The sequence below is a fragment of the Hibiscus syriacus genome, unplaced genomic scaffold (assembly GCF_006381635.1).
Source record: "Hibiscus syriacus cultivar Baekdansim isolate YM2019G1 unplaced genomic scaffold, ASM638163v2 tig00111715_pilon, whole genome shotgun sequence".
Classification (NCBI taxonomy): Eukaryota; Viridiplantae; Streptophyta; class Magnoliopsida; order Malvales; family Malvaceae; genus Hibiscus; species Hibiscus syriacus.
Genome location: NW_024063160.1, coordinates 839733 through 858124, shown reverse-complemented (window position 1 = coordinate 858124; position 18392 = coordinate 839733). Strand labels below are relative to the sequence as shown.

Below are 18392 nucleotides of genomic sequence, written 5' to 3'. Positions count from 1 at the left end.
ACTACACCAGATGAGCTATAAAGAAATGGAACAATGCAGCTTATTGGTTCTTATAAGTCCCAGCAAGGTGCCAGTGAGATTTGAGAATAAAAATAATGAGAAGAAAAACACAATCAACAAGTAAAAGTAGAAGGAAATACCTCATCTACCAGAGGATGACTTTCCAAAATGACATGCACATTTGCTACTTCCAAAGCATGAAGTTCTCGCTTCAACCGTTCAGAAAATGCTTCTGCTTCACCAATGCCCATGACATAGCTGTGTAGCATGTTATGATAAAAAATAATTAGGATAGGATTGAGGAGCTTCAACATTTACCAAACACAACAAACAGTATATTCTTTTTTTCATTATGCAAATGGAACAAATGATGAAGAAAAAGAAATCGAGAATCATACACTTCCTAGGAACTATGACCACTACAAGAACCATCTCTTCAAACTTTTTTTGCTCCATTTCCAAAAATTATAGATATTGCTGATCTAACCACCTCAGTGATTTGGCAGATGGTAAATGAATATTTTAGCTTTAAAAAGAACACAAATGCAACATCTAGATATGAACATCTAAAATCCAATGAAGAACCTTAGAACAGAATAAAAGAACAACATACGTGCCCAAAAGGGCCTCCATGTCCTCCTCCTCAGCTTGAGAGACAAGTTCCTTTTCAACACTCACTTTCAAGTCACTTTCTGTTACTGTAGTTGCAACAGGCCCATCTTGCCGATTCCTTTGAGTGGGGACTGAAGGTGTATTTTCCTAGATGCAAAATACAAGTCAAAGACAATAGAGAAAACATAGATTCTTAAAATTTAGGGGGGAAAAAATCTGCTGGAAATTCTAAGCAGAATCAGGCTCAACGCTATGAAATTATACTCCTCAGAATGACCACCAATCCACAAGGACCAATAAGTTAAAATATCCTTAAACTTTTGCCCACTAGGCACCAGAAACTAAAAACTTATGTTACGCTCTGCATAATTACAGCTTTTCTGAGTTCCTGAAGAATTTCTAATCTGCTTAAAGCAGTAATTCAGTACCGGTTTAAGAGTCAAGAAATCAGAAAGAAAGAAAAATATCAAGCTTACCTTAGCCCAAAGAGCCATTTCCACGATATCTACACCAACAACTTTGGGAAGGCAACCAAGCACATCTTTGCAGATATTTAATATGCATAATAAAAGGCGGTTCCTGAAAAAAAATATTTAAGAATAAATTAAGCAACAAACAAGAGAAGAAGATAAATATTACTTTTGTCGGAGTCCCAAAAGGGGGGCAAAAAGAAACAGCTGGCAGGAAAAAAAAGGTGAAATCTTCATTCCAGAGCTATTTCCGTTTACCTGTCATCAATGTTGCGCATAGTCCACTGAGGTGGAGCAACACTTTGACTTCTGAGGTTATCGAATCCCTATAAGAAGTTCAGTTAGGGGCTGGAGAAAAAATCACATGCAAGGAGAGAAAGAAAAGAAGTTTAAGGTACAGATATATTCTACTTCTGCTCAGTTGCTCCATATATCACATAGACAAAGATCAAATAACATAAAGCTTTAAGAATATATTTTATTTAAATAACCAATGGAAAAAGAAAAAAGGAAATGGCTTACCAAAGTAAAAGTACATCCACTAGGATCATTAGTCACAACCTCCACCTTTGAAAGATGCTTCAGCTTGTATAACTTAGCAGGCTGCAAAATTTCAAAAAGTACTTGTGTCTAACCTTGATCTAAAGAACAAGAAAACAAGAAAACCTGCCAGTTAAGACTTACAAACTTCAAATAGTTTCCTGCCCTTTTGTTGACGAAAACGGGTAAAGAAAACGAAAGAACACGAGAATTTTACGAGGTTCGGTAATGTGCTTACGTCCTCGGTGCCTAGGCGGCGCTAGAAGTTTTATTCAATGATGTTTTAGGTCTAGGTTACATCTCTATTTATAATAGAAAACCCTGGTACATAATTACAAAATCAACCATGTACCGTACCGCGGGTGCTACGCCCTCGCACCCCCAACCCACATAATTTGTAACCCCACAACGAGACTTTCTTTGTAAGGACAGTTGATGTTCGCTGCGTTCGCTTCGCTCACTCCGCTCTATCTCCTGTCCTCTTTACTGGTATATTTATGAGCCATACCTAACAAATCTCCACCTTGGCGAATATCCTGCCCCTTGGAAACTTCAATGTGGGTTGGGTTACCTTGCTTCTTTAACAACTCGAAACATTCAACAAGTCCAAGCAATGCTTGAACTTGTCTGTCGTAACTGGCTTGGTGAACATATCAGCGGCATTCTCATCAGTATGTACCTTCTGAAACAAAACCTCTCCAGATGCAACCAACTCTCTGATCTTGTGGAACCTTACATCAATATGTTTAGTTCTAGCACGATACACCTGATTCTTAGCCAAGTGAATAGCACTTTGATTATCACAAAGCAACTGAACTCCACCTTGTTGAACACCCAACTCCTTCACTAAACCAGTAAGCCATAAAGCTTCTTTTGCAGCTTCAGCCGCTGCCATGTATTCAGCTTCAGTTGTAGATAGTGCCACGACAGATTGAACAGTAGACTTCCAGCAAATAGGCCCTCCACCAAGAGTAAACACATACCCTGTCGTAGATCTTCTATTATCCAAGTCACCTGCATAATCTGAATCCACATATCCTACAACCAAAGGATTATCCCGCTGACTCCCAAAAACAATTCCATGTCCCACAGTACCCTTTAAGTACCGAAAGATCCACTTGACTGCATCCCAATGTTGCTTACCAGGTTTAGACATGTACTTACAAACTTGACTAACAGCATGAGCTAAATCAGGACGAGTACATACCATCGCATACATCAAGCAGCCAACAGCATTAGAATACGGAACCTTTGCCATATTTTCAGCTTCCTTATCTGTCTTAGGGCACTGTTCTGATGAGAGCTTAAAGTGATTCGCCAATGGAGTGCTAACTGGTTTCGCGCTGCTCATCGCAAACCTTTCTAGCATTTTCTCAACATAACCCCGTTGAGATAGCCGCAGTTTCCTTGAGTCTTTGTCCCTGCAAATTTCCATTCCAAGAATTTTCTTTGCAGCACCTAAATCTTTCATATCAAATTCCTGACTCAATAAAGTTTTCAAACCGATAACATCATCCATGTTATTCGCAGCAATCAACATATCATCAACATACAGTAATAGAAAAATAAAAGAACCATCATCAAGGCTCTTAACATAGACACAACAATCATACTCACATCGGTTGTAGCCAATCTTGATCATATAGGAGTCAAACCGTTTATACCACTGTCTCGGAGACTGTTTTAACCCGTACAAAGATTTCTTCAATCTGCAAACTAAATGCTCGTTTCCAGGTTGAGTGAAACCTTCAGGTTGCCGCATGTAGATCTGCTCCTCTAAATCACCATGCAAAAAAGCAGTTTTAACATCCATCTGCTCTAAATGCAAATCCCAACTAGCCACCAATGCAAGTACTGCTCGGATTGAAGTGTGCCTGACCACAGGAGAAAAGATTTCATCATAATCAACTCCTTTCTGCTGTGAAAAACCCTTCGCTACCAAACGAGCCTTGAACTTCTCCCCCTCTTTTTCTGTTACTGCTGGTTTCTTCTTATACACCCATTTGCAACCAATCGGCTTCTTACCCTCAGGAAGGGGAACTAACTCCCATGTGCGATTGTGATTCAAAGACTCCATCTCCTCAATCATGGCTGCCATCCACTTGTCGTTTTCCTGACTAGTAACGGCATCATGAAAAATAACTGGATCATCATTGCTAACAGTAAGTGCAAAAGATACCAAGTCTTCAAAACCCAATCTGTTCGGAGGCTTTATATTCATCCGTCTCACCCTGTCTCTGGCGAGACTATAATCCTGCAAATCATCCGTAGTGAAACCACCAGAAGTCGGTTGAGAAGTTTCTGGTTTCTCAACTGGAAACTGCTCGAAATCTACCACTGTCGTGTCTTGCTTCTACTGCAACATAGACTGTTCATCAAAAACGACATCTCTACTAATCACAACTTTCTTCGCAACTGGATCCCAGAACTTGAATCCTTTGACACCTTTCTTGTAACCCAGAAAAATGCACTCCTTCGATTTTGCATCAAGTTTGGATCTCTCATCAGCAGGTACATGCACATAAGCAGGACAACCATCCGTAAGTTATCAAAACTAACATCATGACCAGTCCATACCTCTTCTGCAACTTTCCCAGCCAGCGATGCCCTTGGCGATCTGTTGATAAGGTAACACGCCATGTTAACAGCCTCAGCCCAGAAGTGTTTGGGAAGCCCCGCATTCAACCGCAAACATCTGGCTCTTTCATTCAACGACCTGTTCATTCGTTCCGCAACACCATTCTGTTGTGGTGTCTTGCGCACTGTAAAATGCCTCTGAATCCCATGCTCCTTACAGAATTGTAGGAACTGTGAATCTGTGTACTCCGTACCATTGTCAGACCGCAAACACTTGATTTTTCGTCCTGTTTAGTTTTCTACCTCAGCTTTCCACAGCTTGAACTTCTCAAAAACTTCAGATTTCTGTTTCAAAAAATACACCCAAACTTTCCGTGAAAAATCATCAATAAAAGTAACATAGTACCTAGATCCACCCAAAGACGATGTCGTGGAAGGCCCCCATACATCAGAATGCACATAATCAAGAATCCCTTGAGTTGTGTGCTTCGCAGTCTTGAAACGGACTTTAGTCTGTTTACCAAGAACACAATACTTGCAAAAATCGAGCTTACAGCTTTTGACACCATGCAACAAGTTTCTCTTGTGTAATTCTGCCATACCACGTTCACTAAGATGAGCAAGGCGCATATGCCACAAGTTTGTCGTATCATCACAGGACTCAACAGAGTGAACTCCACCTGCAACGGTACTCCCTAACAATCTGTAGATATTCCCTGCAGTCATCTTGCCTTTCATCACAGTCAATGCTCCTTTAACAATCCGAATGGTTTCCCTATCCTCGTCAGCCTTAGGGATAAAACCATTCTTGTGCAAAGTGCCCAAGGAAATCAAATTCTTCTTCAAGTCTGGGATATGTCGAACACCACTCAACGTCCGAACGGAGCCATCGTGCATCTTAATTCTGACATCACCAATACCAACAATATTGCAACATCGATCATCACCCAAATAAACCGAACCAGAATTAACCGGCCTGTATGTCGAAAACCATTCCCTATTTGGCGTGATGTGATAAGAACATCCAGAATCAAGAATCCAAGCATCCGTCAATTGTGTCGTTGAAATAGAAAGCATATCACCCTCACTGCAATCAGAAGTATCATCCTCGACCACGTTCACAGACTTGGATGAGCCATCACGCTTCTCATCAGTCTGCTTTTTCAACTTCGGACAGTCTCGCTTCATATGTCCCGCCTCCTTGCACTTGTAACAGTGAATCGTCTTCTTATCCCTGGATTTGGATCTGGAATTCCGCTTCCCGGACCCTGTCTTCTCTGGCTTCCGTCCACGATCTCGATTACCCTTGACATATAAGCTATCGGCTTGAGAGCTTTCCCCTGCATTATGCTTCCGCTGGTTGTGAGCCAACAAGGCTGCAGTAATCTCCTCAACGTTGATAGTCTCTTTCCCATATGTAAGAGTAGTCACCATGTGTTCGTAAGAGGAAGTCAACGAACACAACAGAATCATCGCTCTGTCTTCATCCTCAATTTTCACATCAAGCCGAGCCAGATCAGAAACGATTTGATTGAAGACATTCACGTGTTGCGCCAAATCGTGATCGTCCTGCATCTTCAGCCCATACAACCGCTGCTTCAGATACAGTTTTGTCGTTAAGGATTTGGACATAAACTGACTTTCCAACTTCCTCCAAATTTCGTCTGGAGACGATAGATGCATGACGTGATACATGACCTCGTCCGCCAAGCATAATCGTATGGTTCCTGCCGCTCGCTGCTGCAATTCTTCCCAATCTTCCTCATACATCGACGCCGGCTTTGTAGGTCGCAAAGCCTTCAAGATCCCTTGCTGCGCCAATAGATCATTCACCCTCGTTTGCCATAATCCGAAGTTACCCTGACCATCGAATTTTGCGACTTCGAATTTTGCTCCTGACCTCTGATACCAATTGTTGACGAAAACGGGTAAAGAAAACGAAAGAACACGAGAATTTTACGAGGTTCGGCAATGTGCTTACGTCCTCGGTGCCTAGGCGGCGCTAGAAGTTTTATTCAATGATGTTTTAGGTCTAGGTTACATCTCTATTTATAATAGAAAACCCTGGTATATAATTACAAAATCAACCCTGTACCGTACCGCGGGTGCTATGCCCTCGCACCCCCAACCCACATAATTTGTAACCCCACAACGAGACTTTCTTTGTAAGGACAGTTGATGTTCGCTGCGTTCGCTTCGCTCACTCCGCTCCATCTCCTGTCCTCTTTACTGGTATATTTATGAGCCATACCTAACAAATCTCCACCTTGGCGAATATCCTGCCCCTTGGAAACTTCAATGTGGGTTGGGTTACCTTGCTTCTTTAACAACTCGAAACATTCAACAAGTCCAAGCAATGCTTGAACTTGTCTGTCGTAACTGGCTTGGTGAACATATCAGCGGCATTCTCATCAGTATGTACCTTCTGAAACAAAACCTCTCCAGATGCAACCAACTCTCTGATCTTGTGGAACCTTACATCAATATGTTTAGTTCTAGCACGATACACCTGATTCTTAGCCAAGTGAATAGCACTTTGATTATCACAAAGCAACTGAACTCCACCTTATTGAACACCCAACTCCTTCACTAAACCAGTAAGCCATAAAGCTTCTTTTGCAGCTTCAGCCGCTGCCATGTATTCAGCTTCAGTTGTAGATAGTGCCACGACAGATTGAACAGTAGACTTCCAGCAAATAGGCCCTCCACCAAGAGTAAACACATACCCTGTCGTAGATCTTCTATTATCCAAGTCACCTGCATAATCTGAATCCACATATCCTACAACCAAAGGATTATCCCGCTGACTCCCAAAAATAATTCCATGTCCCACAGTACCCTTTAAGTACCGAAAGATCCACTTGACTGCATCCCAATGTTGCTTACCAGGTTTAGACATGTACTTACAAACTTAGCATGAGCTAAATCAGGATGAGTACATACCATCGCATACATCAAGCAGCCAACAGCATTAGAATACGGAACCTTTGCCATATTTTCAGCTTCCTTATCTGTCTTAGGGCACTGTTCTGATGAGAGCTTAAAGTGATTCGCCAATGGAGTGCTAACTGGTTTCGCGCTGCTCATCGCAAACCTTTCTAGCATTTTCTCAACATAACCCCGTTGAGATAGCCGCAGTTTCCTTGAGTCTCTGTCCCTGCAAATTTCCATTCCAAGAATTTTCTTTGCAGCACCTAAATCTTTCATATCAAATTCCTGACTCAATAAAGTTTTCAAACCGATAACATCATCCATGTTCTTCGCAGCAATCAACATATCATCAACATACAGTAATAGAAAAATAAAAGAACCATCATCAAGGCTCTTAACATAGACACAACAATCATACTCACATCGGTTGTAGCCAATCTTGATCATATAGGAGTCAAACCGTTTATACCACTGTCTCGGAGACTGTTTTAACCCGTACAAAGATTTCTTCAATCTGCAAACTAATTGCTCGTTTCCAGGTTGAGTGAAACCTTCAGGTTGCCGCATGTAGATCTGCTCCTCTAAATCACCATGCAAAAAAGCAGTTTTAACATCCATCTGCTCTAAATGCAAATCCCAACTAGCCACCAATGCAAGTACTGCTCGGATTGAAGTGTGCCTGACCACAGGAGAAAAGATTTCATCATAATCAACTCCTTTCTGCTGTGAAAAACCCTTCGCTACCAAACGAGCCTTGAACTTCTCCCCCTCTTTTTCTGTTACTGCTGGTTTCTTCTTATACACCCATTTGCAACCAATCGGCTTCTTACCCTCAGGAAGGGGAACTAACTCCCATGTGCGATTGTGATTCAAAGACTCCATCTCCTCAATCATGGCTGCCATCCACTTGTCGTTTTCCTGACTAGTAACGGCATCATGAAAAGTAACTGGATCATCATTGCTAACAGTAAGTGCAAAAGATACCAAGTCTTCAAAACCCAATCTGTTCGGAGGCTTTATATTCGTCCGTCTCACCCTGTCTCTGGCGAGACTATAATCCTGCAAATCATCCGTAGTGGAACCACCAGAAGTCGGTTGAGAAGTTTCTGGTTTCTCAACTGGAAACTGCTCGAAATCTACCACTGTCGTGTCTTGCTTCTGCTGCAACATAGACTGTTCATCTCCTGTCCTCTTTACTGGTATATTTATGAGCCATACCTAATACCTTTGAACTGAAACTTAGAGAATTTTGCTTCAAGTTTACACCAGTAATACCCTCTTCTAGGTAATGCTAAAAGTGATTATAAATTATTCCATGTTTCACATGAAGAGGTAGACAAATGGCTCGCTTATGTTTATCATTATTTTCATCAATAGCAAACTTCAGTTAAAAAGACGAAGTAGCCATATCCTACTTTCTTTATCCTATGACTTGATTCAATGCTAATCTATGCAAAAGCCAATTAACCACACGCTGATATCATTCCGGTAACATATAAACCTGATGTATGATGAATAATCAACTATATTAGCATAATGAAGCCAGAGAAGCAAGCAACTGTACCAGCAAGTCCAAAAATAAATAAATGGGCCAGCCCATGCTCAGATGTAGGAAACTGTTACAACTAAGTGCAAGTATGCAACCTCACAATGACCACCACCTCAATCATTCCAAGTTCAGCTGTAGTAAGCTACCAAATAGTAACACTATTACGAGGCTTAATCAATAAAAAATGACAAACTTATCAGATAATCTTTCCGCACTTACTCTTGTCTGTCCCAACTCCCAACACACATTGTCTGAAAGATTACACCAAGAGATAAATACCTCAAGAACTCCTCCTGAAGAATACTTCAAAACTAGCAGAAAAGCTTCAGTTTCCTGACCTTTTGATTTCACTGCACAAAACATATCCCTTCGTAAGGGAAAGGGAAACAATAAAAACTACAAGAATCCAGTATTATTCGAAACAAGAATCTCCACAGTAGACGAATAAGGTATCACAGGCCACTTCAAATCTAATTATATTATTTTAATTCAAAAATCTTTCCAAAAGCACAGCAAATATTCCTCGAATTTGAACTGTCCTACCAGTTTTACACAATTCTACAACCGTAATGGTTGGTTCAGCAATTCAACATCGTATTCAACACAATTCTAGTATAAATCAATAAATTTCCAGTTAAAAATAAGTAAAAAATATATATATCATACATCCTAAATTGAAGTAGAGTGTGATGAAACGCTCACAAAATAAGAAAGGATTTAAGAAGATAGAGAGAATAGAGTAAAGAAAACAGAATTCATCATCATTTCATTCATAATTTCCCTCTTTCTCCTCATCCGCCTATAATTTGTTTCCTCGTTTCTTCTCATCAGTCTCCCGTCTTGCCTCCTGGATCATGACAATATCCCCAGCTGCAATGGATGCTTGTCCCCAAGGATAAAAATCAGGAAATTAGGATCGTAGCACCGTAAAATCCTCCCAGGTAGCATTCTCAATCCCTAAATTTGACCACTGAATCAACAATTGAGTCACTGCCTTATTGTTTCTTTTAATAACTCGTTTATCCAAAACAATTGCAGGATAAACCCGAAGTTGTCCATCCGCAGTAAGTTCAGGTGGGTCTCGTGAAGCAACACTTCTATCCCCAATTTTTCTTTTCAAAAGGCTGATATGAAATACCGGATGAAGTTTAGAATGAACTGGCAATTCTAATTGGTATGCGACTGAACCAATTCGTTTCTGTATCTTGTAGGGACCATAGTATCGAGCAGACAGTTTCAAATTTTTGCGTAGAGCTAAGGAAGTCTGCTTGTAAGGCTGAAGCTTAAGGTAAACTTCCTCCCCTTCCTTAAATTCATTGTCACTGCGATTTCTATCTGCATAATATTTCATGCGATGCTGTGCTTTAGTGAGTTGTTCCAAAATGATACTATTGATATTATCCCTCTCCTGCATAAACTGTTGTACATCAGCCACCCTTGTCTCGCTTGACCAAGTTATTGTTGGAGGTGTATAGCCATATAGGGCATGAAAAGGTGTTGTACCCAATGCTGTATGAAAACTAGTGTTATACCACCATTCTGTGTGGGATAACCATTTAGCCCAGGAACTTGGTTTTAGAAAACACAATCCCCTTAAGTACTGTTCAAGACATTGGTTAAGCCTCTCAGTTTGACCATCCGTTTGAGGATGATAGGCAGTAGTAAACAATGTTGTAGTGCCCAATAACTTTAATAATTCCTTCCAAAAAACACTAGTAAAAATTCTATCTCTATCAGAAAGAGAAACTTTAGGTTAACCATGAAGTTTGCAAACCTGGTCCAAGTAGATTTTAGCAACCTCAGAAGCTGTAAAAGGATGAACCAGAGGTAAAAAAAATGCCCATATTTGGTGAATTTATCAATTATCACCAAAATAGAATTGAATCTATTAGAAGTAGGCAGCCCGTCAATAAAGTCCATAGTAAAAAACTCACAAGCATGCTGTGGAATAGGTAAAGGCTGTAATAATCCAGGCTGTAAAACATGTTCATTTTTTATTCTCTGACAAACATCACATTGCTGCACATACTGTTTAACCAGTGCCTTCATTCATTTCCAATAAAAATACAACTTCAGCCTGCAATAAGTAGCCTGTATCCCAGAATGGCCACCTTGTGGTGAATCATGAAGTATAGAAAGAATCTGCTGTAACACCCCAACCCGTACCCGACCCGGATATGAGTCAGAGATATTGCATTGACTTTTAAAACACAACTCTTAACAAATAATAGCAAAATATTTGAACTTATATTAAGAAAATACGATAATATACATATTATAATATAAGTTTACCAAAATATTCAGAACATACACAGCTTAACCCTTTAATTACATGCCAACTGCCATTTACATAACAAAATGACCTACTGATTAAGTTGCTTCTGATCTGGTGGTTGCAGGAGTAATGTTGTCCAGCTATTTAACGTGTCCCGTCTACTTTCTTGGATCCTACGTGTGAAACACTCACACGCTAAGTCATCGACTTAGTAAGGCAATGTAATAATAATAACAAGGAAATGTAATAAAAATGTCATAATGATATGAAATGAGATGAAAGCATGTACTTAATCAATGTAGTTTACATCCCCAATATCCATACCTGTAAGCATATTACTTTAACATTCATGAATTTGTATTAATAAGTTTATTGGCCCATGATATCATATTGAGAACCTAAGGTATGTGAGTATTGTGAGGTTGTGCACTATGCTATCACCACAGCTCGTATAATTGCACCAAAGTGCCACGTAGAATTGCACCGTAGTGCCATATAATAATTTCCATAAGGACCACATATCATTCCTTAAGAATCATATACATATACTAGAGATCAAGTATGTGTCTTACAAGACTTCACACATGCTCCACAGAATATATATATATCCCGAAGGACCGCGTAGAATTGCACCGTAGTGCCATATAATAATGTCCATAGGGACCACATATCATTCCTTAAGAATCATATACATATACTAAGGATCAAGTATGTGTCTTACAAGACTTCACACATATTCCACAGAATATATATATATATCCCGAAGGACCGCGTAGACCCTCTACCATTGGCATGCCAACTATACCTATAGTTCTCATCTACATAACATGGGCTTTCACACTTCACATAATTTGTATCACGTAGACATAGTATTTTCATACCTTTATCACATAGGCATATCATTTCCTGCATATTCATGTCATGTAATGCATATGGTATAAACTTATATCATGTTTCATAATATGAAATGTAATCATGTATTAAAATATTGAATCTAGACTTATCATAAGTCTAGAACTGATTATAATACTATATTCATGCTATGCATATGCACTCACCTATATTTCCTTGTTTTTTCCTCGATCGATCCTACTTGTCGATTGTTCCAGAACTCGTTTAGGCTCGATATCTACATAGTAATTCATTGATACTTATTAGTATACTAATTATTATATTCTAAACTATCATTTCTAAGGCTAAAAGAAAAGCCATTTTTATCTTTTAATGGAGGCATGCATCGATGCACTCCTGATGCATCGATGCACTGAGGGCATTCGATGTTCATTTTATTAGAAATGCATCGATGCACTCCTTATGCATCGATGCACTGACGACATTCGATGTTTGTATTTAAATTAATGCATCGATGCACTTCATATGCATCGATGCACCTTCAACAAATTTTTGGGATTTATCATTGATGCATCGGTGCATAATGAATATGCATCGATGCACATTGCCCAGAAATGTCATTTAAGCACGAAAATCTCTTCTTACTCTACTTGACACTTTATATTTCCCCTCTTTTAATATCCCTAACTTGCATACTCTTACTTAAACTAATTATTATCCATTAAATACTTCTAAAACTTAGAAATCTAATTCTCCATGTAGAATTTAAGAATCTAACCCAAATTCCAACATGTTCTAATTTGAATTCTAACACCTCATACTTCTTAGTTAGCTTTATGACAAGTCAAATCCCACTTTCAATTCTTATTATGAACTCTACTTCAAGATTTCACTTTTCTACTTCCTTTCTTTAATTCTTCATATACTCCTCATCTTATGGTTTTAAGATAATCTAAGCTTTCCTTAAGCTTAGTTATTATCTAAGGATCAATAAGCAACCTTAAATTCATCAAGAATTTGATCCACAAGAAAACTCACCTTTAGCTTGGCTTCACGGGGGAGAAGAAGAAGAAGATGAGAGAAATGTCTAGAACTCTAATTTTTCTCCCAAATGCCATCCACGTGGGTTATAAGATAACCCCAAATAATATTAAATTCATTTACTTGATAAAAGACTAGTTTACCCTCTTAACTTTTCCTTATATACTAAATTATCCTTCTCCAAATATTTTAATCCAGTTCATGAACTTTCAATTTATCTAATTTGGTCACTGAAATTAAAATCTCACAATTTGATCACTAACCCGGTATGAGGGATGTTACAAATCTCCCCCTTAAGAAAATTCATCCTCGAATTTTCATTGCACGAACAGATAGGGGTATTGATAACGCATATCTTCTTCACGCTCCCACGTTGCTTCCTCTACTTTGTGATTCCTCCAGTGAACTTTGACCAACGGAACTGATTTATTCCTCAACTGTTTAACTTCATAAGCCAATATTCTCACTGGTTCTTCTTCATATGTCAGATCCGATTGGACTTCTACTTGTTCTGGTGCAACGATGTGAGAGGGATCGGACCTATATCTTCGTAACATGGACACATGGAAGACGCTATGAATCTTCTCCATTTTCGGTGGCAAGGATAACTGATATGCCACAGGTCCTATCCTTTTAACAACTTCATATGGCCCAATGAATCTAGGACTTAACTTTCCTTTCCGACCAAAACGTAATACTTTCTTCCAAGGAGATACTTTAAGAAAAACTTTATCTCCAACTTCGAACTCGATCCCTTTTCTTTTAAGATCAGAATAGAACTTTTGCCGATTAGATGCCACTTTGAGGTTATGTTGAATTTCCCGCACTTTCTCTTCCACATCTTGAATCAAATCTGGACCAATTACACTTCGATCTTTGAGCTCATACCAGTTTAATGGAGTACGATATTTCCCCCCATATAACGCCTCATAGGGTGCCATTTTAATACTGGATTGATAACTATTGTTGTAAGCGAACTCTGCCAGTGGTAAATATATCTCCCACGACCCTTTAAACTCAATAACACATGCTCGCAACATATCTTCTAATATTTGAATAGGTCTTTCTGATTGCCCATCCGTCTGAGGGTGAAAGGCCGTACTAAAGTTAAGGCGAGTTCCCAACGCTCCCTGCAAAGATTTCCAGAATCTCGAAGTGAATCGAGTGTCTCGGTCAGAAACCATAGAAACAGGCACTCCATGCAATCTAATAATTTCTCTAATGTACAACTCCACATATTTTTCCATAGAGAAATTAGTTCTGACGGGAATGAAATGAGCTGATTTGGTCAAACGATCAACGATGACCCAAATTGAATCTCTTTTGTTCGGAGTCAATGGTAACCCCGAAACAAAATCCATCGTCACATTATCCCACTTCCATTGAGGAATGGAAAGGGGTTGTAATAATCCAGATGGAACTTGGTGCTCAGCTTTAACTTGTTGACATACCAAGCACTTAGACACAAATTCAGTGATGCTTCTTTTCATCCCTGACCACCAAAATCGATCCTTAATATCCATATACATCTTGGTTCCACCCGGGTGCATCGTCAATGGACTACAATGAGCCTCTGTCAATATTTCTTTCTTCAAATCTTCATTGTTGGGTATCACAATTCTTCCTTTGTAATACAAATTTCCATCTGACTTAACCTCAAAGTCTTTAATTTATTCATTCTTTATTTGCTCTATTCTTTTCAAACACATTTCATCTTTACTTTGCAATTCTCTAATTCGATCCAACCATGTTGGTTTAAGTTTTAACTCTGCACATAGACCACCGTCTCCAGTTAAAGATAATCTTGCATCCATAGCTCGTAAGGCTGCAAACGTTTTCCTGCTTAAGGCATCTGCTACTACGTTAGCTTTTCCGGGATGATAGTCAATTATCACATCATAATCTTTCAAGAACTCTACCCATCTACGTTGCCTCAAATTTAGCTCTTTTTGAGTCATCAGATACTTCAGGCTCTTATGATCCGTATATAAGTAACAACGCTCTCCATAAAGATAATGACGCCAAATCTTGAGAGCAAACACTACAGCAGCCATTTCTAAATCATGGGTGGGGTAATTCTTTTCATGTGGTTTCAACTGTCTTGATGCATACGCTACCACTTTCCCTTCTTGCATTAACACACACCCTAACCCATTATAGGACACGTCACTAAACACTATGAAATTCTTGCCAGTTTCAGGTTGAACTAATATAGGAGCTTCTGTCAAAATTTCCTTTAAAACTTCAAAACTTTCTTGACATTCAGGAGTCCAAACAAACGGTATGTTCTTTCTCATCAGCTTTGTTAGAGGCAGCACAATCATCAAAAAATTCTTAACGAATCTTCGATAATAACCGGCAAGTCCAAGGAAACTCTGAACTTCAGACACATTCTTAGGAACTTCCCAATCCATTATAGCTTTAATCTTTTGAGGGTCAACCCTAATCCCATCTGCGGAGATCACATGCCCCAAGAAAATTACTTCATTTAACCAGAACTCACATTTGGACAATTTGGCATACAACTTTTTATCTCTTAAAATTTGCAAGACGATCCTCAGATGTGTGCTATGCTCTTCATGGGATTTCGAGTACACCAGTATGTCATCAATAAAGACAACAACAAACTGGTCCAAGTAGGGATGAAAAATCCTGTTCATAAGATCCATGAAAGCAGCAGGTGCATTCGTTACTCCAAATGGCATTACAATGAATTCATAGTGACCATATCTCGTTCTGAAAGCTGTCTTTGGAATGTCTTTCTCTTGAATCTTCAATTGGTGATAACCGGAATGTAAGTCAATCTTCGAGAATACCGAAGCTCCTTTTAACTGATCAAACAAATCGTCAATACGTGGAAGGGGATACTTATTCTTGATTGTCACCTTATTGAGCTGTCGATAATCAATGCAAAGACGCATTGATCCATCATTCTTTTTAACAAATAACACCGGAGCTCCCCAAGGCGATACACTTGGTCGGATAAATCCCTTCTCTAGCAACTCTTGTAATTGATTCTTTAACTCTTGTAGTTCTTTTGGAGCCATTCGATAAGGTGCCATTGCAATCGGAGCTGTTCCCGGCATTATTTCAATTTGGAACTCTACCTCTCTACTTGGAGGTAATCCTGACAATTCAGTAGGAAAAACATCAGGGAACTCTCGAACTATTGGAATCTCCTCTAACCTTTTCTCTTGAGCTCTTGAATCTATCACATTTGCAAGAAAACCCTGACATCCTTGTAGCAGTAATTTCTTGGCAGACATCACTGATATTACATTTGCTAAAGGATTACACATTTTACTGATCACATTAACTTCTATTCCTTCTGGACTCTTCAGGGTTACCTTTTTTCAATCTACAGTCGACATTCCCATAATAATGAAACAACCAATCCATTCCCAGAATTACTTAAAACTCGTCAAAGGGTAATTCCATCAGATTAGCAAAGAATTCAATTCCCTGAATCTTTATGGGACACCCCTTACAAACCTTGTCCACCCGAGTACTATGCCCTAACGGATTAGTTACTATCATCACATTACTCGTAGCTTCTATAGGAATTCTCAATTCTTTTACTAATTTACTGGTAATATAAGAATAATTAGAACCCGGATCAATCAGCACCAATACTAATTTATCATACAGTTGAAAAGTACCTGCAATAATGTCAGGATCATCACGATCATCACTTGTCTTTAAATTGTATACTCGAGCAGTGGATCGAACTTCTTGTTGCATAGAGGATTCAGACTGGTTCCTTCCTCTACCTCTTCCTCGTCCTCTCTGTGAGGTAGAACCCACTCTCTCAGATGGTGCAGGCTCACCAACCAATATCAGGCAATCCCGAATAAAATGTCCAGCATCTCCACAACGAAAACAAGCTCCAGAAACCATCTGACATAACCCAGAATGATTCTTCCCACAATGCTGACACTGTCTCACTTGACTCTGAGTGAATCTCCCAGCACCCGATCCCACTGATTGTGTCTTTCTAGGTCTCACCTGACTTGCTCCTCTTGCTGAGGATGCAACTGATTCGGATCTAGTTTGCGATCGAAATCCTGAGTCTCTTCCTCTTTTTGGTGGTGCTGAACTAGAAGAAGTAGTCGTCCTCTTTGATGTCTGAACTCTTGAGTCCCCAAATCTTTCATTCTGAGCCCTTTCAAGAGCTTTTGCACGATTGATCACCTCCTGGAACGAGGATAAGTTTAATACTATCAACATTTCTTTAAGTCTAGGGCGCAAGCCCTCCACGAACCATTCGCAAGCATCTTTTTCAGTAGGCACAAGCTCAGCTGCAAACCTGCTCAGCTTATTAAACTCAGATTCGTACTCATATACAGAGCGGCTCATCTGCTACAAATTCATAAACTCCTGCTTCATTTTTCGAATAAACTGATCTCCAATATACTTGTTTTTAAATTCTTCTAAAAACAAAGACCAAGTCAACTGGTCGGTTGACATCCTCATGGTGACATTCATCCACCATATCCTCGCCTGACCCCTCAATAAAGATACAGCTCCATCTAATTTCTCCACTTCGGAACAGTGGAGACCATCTAGTATGATTTTCAAATCATTCAACCAAAGATCCGCTGACACTGGACCTTCCTCAGCTTCTCCCTTAAATTCGGGAGCTCCTAAACCTCTCAACTCTTTTGCTACATTCATTCTTTGAGTTGGTGGAGCAGGAGGTTGAAGACGTGTCAAAATAGCGTCTAACGTTCTGAAGAACGTATCCTGATCTTGCACAGGTACTCCTGGAGATGTCTGTTCTTCACCTTGCCTGGCCAGGGCAGGTGAATTACTGCTTGCAGTAGGCCTATCTTCTCCCGCTTCACTTCGGGAGCTATTATGTCCGGACATCTAATAAAATAAACACATTGTTCTATTAGCAAAACAACATACTCATACTATACCAGATCAGAATTTCTCACTATATGTTGACATGTATTCCACTTAAAGACTCTATAGACTCTGGTTTATGCCTAGAATCGGCTAAACCATAGCTCTGATACCATTAAATGTAACACCCCAACCCGTACCCGACCCGGATATGAGTCAGAGATATTACATTGACTTTTAAAACACAACTCTTAACAAATAATAGCAAAATATTTGAACTTATATTAAGAAAATACGATAATATACATATTGTAATATAAGTTTACCAAAATATTCAGAGCATACACAACTTAACCCTTTAATTACATGCCAACTGCCATTTACATAACAAAATGACCTACTGATTAAGTTGCTTCTGATCTGGTGGTTGCAGGAGTAATGTTGTCCAGCTATTTAACGTGTCCCGTCTACTTTCTTGGATCCTACGTGTGAAACACTCACACGCTAAGTCATCGACTTAGTAAGGCAATGTAATAATAATAACAAGGAAATGTAATAAAAATGTCATAATGATATGAAATGAGATGAAAGCATGTACTTAATCAATGTAGTTTACATCCCCAATATCCATACCTGTAAGCATATTACTTTAACATTCATGAATTTGTATTAATAAGTTTATTGGCCCATGATATCA

At 39.3% G+C, this 18392-nt stretch overlaps 1 pseudogene; it reads right to left on the bottom strand.

The window, feature by feature from the left end:
* Window positions 1-18392, bottom strand: part of LOC120168188 — a 31437-nt pseudogene that overhangs the window by 5423 nt on the left and 7622 nt on the right.